Here is a 6,000-nt window from a genome sequence, read left to right as displayed (position 1 = left end):
TTTTACTCAGTCCTATTGTAGAAATGTCTCCCAAAGTAAAGTAAACTCAGACCGGTGTTTGAATTTTCTTTTGCAGTCCTATTGTAGAAATTTCTCCCCTAAAGTAAAGTCGGATTGTAAAGTAAACTCGGCTACATCTATCTCATACAAATCAACATTTAAGTTTCATCTACCCAAGTTTGAATGATGCTTTGTTGGTGTTTATGGGCTTCATATTCTGGCAGCAAGATCAACAATAGTGAGTGTACACACTATTTTTTTGAGATGTGGCTGGCTGGTGTCTACTAATTTTACTAATGAATTTTATGTTTTACTGTTCAATTTAATGTTTTATTATTTTACCTAATCTAGATGACGAGCTACCGAGAGAGAGAGAGAGAGAGAGAGAGAGAGAGAGAGAGAGAGAGAGAGAGAGAGAGAGAGAGAGAGAGAGAGAGAGAGAGAGAGAGATTGCAAGGTTTTGGATTTATTGTTGGTGTTTATAGGCTTTAGTTTTTTACCCTGCAAGCTCAAAAGTAGTGACTATACTCTTTATTTCGTTTAGTTGTGGCTTGCTGGTGTCACAATATTTTACTAATGAATTTAATGTTTTACTGTTCAATTTAATTTTTACCTAATTTGGATGTCGACCTGTCAAGAGAGAGAGAGAGAGAGAGAGAGAGAGAGAGAGAGATTGCATGGCTCCAAGAGTGCATGAAGCCAACATCCATGGCTGAAATTTTTTCACTGATACATTTCTTATCTCCCATTATTCTTAAAGAAATGTCTTCTTGTGAGTAGATTGTGGTCAACTAAAGTAAACTCTCAGAGCAATCCATATATCCAACTCACAAAGTGAACTCACACTATCAAGTAAACTCGGACCGGTCCGAGTTTACTCAGGGAGGCACAATAGGACTGACTGGAAAAGTAAACTCATAGCAGTCCATATATCCAACTCACAAAGTGAACTCGGACTGTGAAGTATACTCGAACTGGCCCAAGTTTACTTGTATAGCCATTTTATTGAAATACATTAATCAAAGTAAACTCGGAGTGGTCCAAGTTTACTTTTCCAGTGAGTCCTATTATAGAAATGTATGTCTCCTAGAGTAAAACAAACTTGGACCGGCCCAAGTTTACTTCACAGTCTGAGTTTACTCTGGGAGATATATTTACTTCACCTAGATGGAGGACATGGTCTATGTTCCATCCATCTTGCAATGAGCTTTACATACTACAATTATGTCAACATGGCCTATGGGATTAGGAAGTACATAAGTGGCATCAATAGCTTTAGAAATGATATCAATGCATGAATTATGAAATTACAAGTACATGAATGGCATCATTCTCATTTGAGATGTCAATGATTTCACAATATCATTAGTCATTGAAGAGGCCAAAAAAGAAGCATCGGTCATCATCTTGAGAGTTTGCATACTCAATTGCCATGATCCTATAACACCGAGGTGCGAAATTGCCACAAATTTGCACCTCCTTGTTGATGAGAGTCTCCTCAACACCAAGTGGGGCATGCCCCATGGTCGAAGGTAGCAATGCATGACAAGTGTGACATGATATGGTAACTAGGAGATCTATTATCAATGTTGTTGTACAACAATGAGGAGCACCAAATGTGAAGTCTCTTTTCCAAAGCGAACACGGTGCCTTCTTGTTGATGTTTTTACCTTAGGACTGCAGTAACATGAGGATGCTTAGGTTGGGGAGAATCCTCATCTAAACTATTAGGTATATTGTGTGGAATACCATGACCCAATCTAGTGTAACATCTGCTTGAATTTGGCAAATGCTCCCACGTGTTGGCATGTCAATCTTCTTTGGATCTACCAAGCTCATGAGGTTATCCTTGGATATCTTTAATTATTGTAGTAGAATAGCTTTCTCCATCTCATCTTTGTTTTGCAAACCATCTTCAATTTGACAAAGGATTTCCCTAAACTCCTCTATACATCTGGGTAACTCCTCACTGGCACCCATGTGACAGAGGTCTTGATCATCATTTTGAAGGTTCTTCATTGATACCATGGTTGACCAATGCATGTGCACTATCAACAATTGGCAAGATGGAAAGAAAATGTGGAAAGTGGCTAGTCATAATCAACCTCATACCAATGAGATGCTTACAATCACTACTCCAATCAAGGCAATCACAATAATTGGATTGCATGCTAACATGATACCATTGACCTTTTGTTGAGATTCTTTGTATTTTGAACAGTAATTTCATCTCATTCACAATTTCCAAACATGATGGATTACCTTGATAATGTTGAAGAATTCCCTCCCCTTCGAGCAATCGTGCTGTATGTCTCTTTGATGATCCATGGATGTTGTAACGTCCACAATCAGCTACCACAACATAAGATGTACGAAAATGACATGGGAAGTTGTAAAAGATTCATGCAATTTGCAAATTACAAAGATATTAGTAGCGGCGTGGTCAACCTATATCCTATTTTTGTTTGAAGAACTCAAGCAAAGTTCCACCCATGCGAGTGCTGGTTTGTGAATCTCCAATAAGTGCATGTATAAGATCTACCATAGATCTATTAATCCTTGCATCCAATAGGTTGTACTTGATGTATTGCCATAATCTTTCCACCAATTTGGTGGTGTTGACATTTCCATAATGAAACAATTGTCCAAATTTAGGTCACCTCCTCCTCGATATACAATTGTGACCACACCACCCATTTGTTGCATATCACACGATATCGTTTTGTGTTGAATACCACACTAGAAGTTTACTGTACTATATCTCAAAGTCTTCTTTTGTGATGGTGTGCAAGAGATTATACATAGATGTGTATACTTCATCTCATGAATTTCTTTTGGAATCCAAATTGAAGGTACATAATCCAATTTAGGCTCTCTACAAAAACATGAATGCATTGTCAAAGCAACTAATAAACCAAATTCAGACTTTTACAGAAACCACAATGCCTTGGTAAAGTAAACTTGCACCGGTCCGAGTTTACTTTTATAGTCCGAGTTTACTTTTGCTGTACAAAAATTACAATGCTCTGCCTGAAAAGTAAACTCCGACTGTGAAAGTAAACTAGGACCGGTTCAAGTTTACTTTCACAGTCCGAGTTTACTTTTGTTGTGCAGAAGTTACAATGCTCTGCCTGGAAAGTAAGCTTGGACTGTGAAAGTAAACTAGGACCGGTCCAAGTTTACTTTCACTGTTCAAGTTTACTTTTGCTATGCAAAAATTACAACGCTCTACCTTGAAAGTAAACTCGGACCGTGAAAGTAAACTAGGATCGGTCCAAGTTTACTTTCATAGTCCGAGGTAACTTTTGATGTATAGAAACTAGAATGCTCTGCCTGTAAAGTAAATTCGGACTGTGAAAGTAAACCAGCACTGGTCCAAGTTTACTTTCACAGTACTTTTGCGATGCTTTAACTATAATCTGCAGGTTAGGTTGCTTACTATAATGATGTTCTCATTGAGCTCGTGGGTAAGAAAGTGGACATCAAGTTGTTTGCTGAAGCAATTGTTTGTTTGTGATCCAATGAATTGTCAGCCAATAGTAGCCAATGTGAGTTTTTTTGAGCTGATTGTCTTGGAGTTCATCACTAGTTGAATTAATAGGTTATCAAACCAATTGTTGAAATTGTAATCAGTAGAGCAAGGGATTGTTGAAGTTGTTGATTGGTCCTAAAGCAATTAAGACTATATTAGAGAGTTTGGGAAAATCTAATTTCTTTGGGATTTTTTTCCAATCTGCTTTGTGATATATCTTTAGCATACCAATTCCAAAGTTGTCAGGGAATGTGGATTTAGAACCTACTCTTCAAGAGCTTTCCAACGATATGCCACATGAGGGGGTTTTCACAAAATTTTATTAGTGTTCACGGTGGCCCCCATTTTTTAATCTTGCAAAATGGGAATTGGGATTTTCCCAAACTCCCTAACATGATCTTAATTGTTGGGTTTATCAAATTTTTGATGATCCTAGTATTGAAGTTGTTAATTTCTTTAGGTGGTGAAGCATTAAGTGGTAGTCATGTGAATGGTATGTGTAGACTCAAGCATTCGATTGAACTCAACTAGATATCCTTTTGCTCAAAGAGATCATGTTGTGAAGTGATGTAATGCTTCATGCTCATTGTTTGACTTGATCTAGGCTTGGGTTTTAGCCGCTCAAAAAGAATATAAGACTGGAAAATGCTTTGCCCTTCTATTCTTCGTCTACGTTTTCTTGCTTCTTCTTCTTGTTTTTGTGCATGGGTAGGATCTTAGCTGCAAGAGTGCCTAGTGCATGTGTTCAAATGTGAACACATGAGATATGCAATTGAAAGAAGTGCAAGAACATCATAATCTACAAGAAGGAACAAAGCGTGATTTGAGGAAAATTTCGATAGAGAATAAGACACACTTAAGTAGCTCATCGGCTATTGAATCTCCAAGAAGGGTTTTTGATGATGAAGTTTCTCTGCTCTCTCATCATACTGATATAGTGTTATTAGATCAACTCTCCAACTTAAACATAGCCTAGTATTTATGACCTTATTACACAAAGTATACAAACTTGAATCTTTTGGGTCTTACACACTAGCTCATTTGAGGCTTGGCTACCCAATTCTCGACTCTTATGTCACCATCTCTCTTGGTTGATAACAACTTGACTTAAATGCGAAGATGTCTTACCAAAGAGAAACATTTCAAGAACTTGAGCTCATATTGAGATGGGAAAGGAGCTGAAATTGGTTATTCTTTGTTTGATTTCAAGTGAGTGCTCTGATGCATTTGGAGTGGATGAAAAGGGTAGGTTTGGGATACATTCATAAATGATTTATTATTCTTCATACATAAGCAGCTTGTTTATTTTGCTTTAGTGGGCCTTGTGGATGCTTTTGGTCAACTAAGTTTGACTTTTTGCTTTTCCTTGATTTTTGACCAAAATTGGTGCTTTATCTTGGCTGTTCCCCTTGGCTGTCCTAGCCATGCTAGGTCTTTAGACATTTAATGCCTTCCTGTCATGCACTTTCACACTGGATGTGCTAGTCATTATGCGATTGTTGTCTCATTGTGCTATCCAAAGTTGTGCACGCTACTGGGCAGCCTCTATGCCTTGGTCGACCAGCTAACCAAGGCCTCTAGGGCCTATCGGCTCGTTGGTGGCCAAGCCCAATGGGTTCGCTGACTGCTGGCCCATCCCAATCATGTGGCTGGTGGTCATGGGAACTCTCAACGGGCGGACTCTTGTAAGAACCAGCCGCTATAAATATCCAAATCATAAATCCAGTCTAGGAAAAGCCATGGGTCTTGTAGCCCCTTGGGGCCTACCCCATGCCCAATGCAAGGGATTCCATCCCTTCTCTAGGGTATTCCTAAGGTCAAACCCCTTCCTACATGCAACTTACATGCCTCTGGGTAGGTTCCTAGCATCTAGTTGCAACCCAAATACTCAGGACACATGACATCATTCTAGGGGGAGACACACATCGACTCTGACTTGCGATTCTACATCGGCATATTTCTTTGCTTTTGTAGTCATTACGATTTCGAGTGTTGCTGGGGCAATTGTCACTGCTTATAAACCCCTCCACTTGGCTCCCTCTCAATAATTCAGCAACAATGTCGTGTTTCAAAATCGAACACTAGTCGGTTATCGAACATGAAGTGCCCTCCCTTCACTTCTTAAACAGCCATGATGTATTGATCCTAACTTGCGAACCTGTGGATTGTTCCTCAATGAATTCCTGAAAGGGGGTGGAGCCTTTTCCCCACAGTGTGTGTAATGTGTAAAGTTCCCTAAACCCTTATCTTTCCCTCTCTCTATCGTCTCTCTATATCTTTACCTCTTGGATACATGGTTGAATTTGTCACGGCGCGCCCCACTAGGCTAACAATGATAGCCCTTAAAGTGAAGATGTAATCAAGTGGAGAGTATGTTCTCCAAAAACTAGCCTATCCCTTGGCTCTATACCCATGTCACACTGCTAATAAGCTGATCTTTGCCTCCAGTACCACCCCATAGAGCTTGG

This window comes from Cibotium barometz, chromosome 51 (assembly GCF_041138505.1).
Source record: "Cibotium barometz isolate CiBa-2024 chromosome 51, ASM4113850v1, whole genome shotgun sequence".
Lineage (NCBI taxonomy): Eukaryota > Viridiplantae > Streptophyta > Polypodiopsida > Cyatheales > Cibotiaceae > Cibotium > Cibotium barometz.
The sequence above is the reverse complement of the archived record's forward strand: the minus strand, read 5'-3'. Positions refer to the sequence as shown.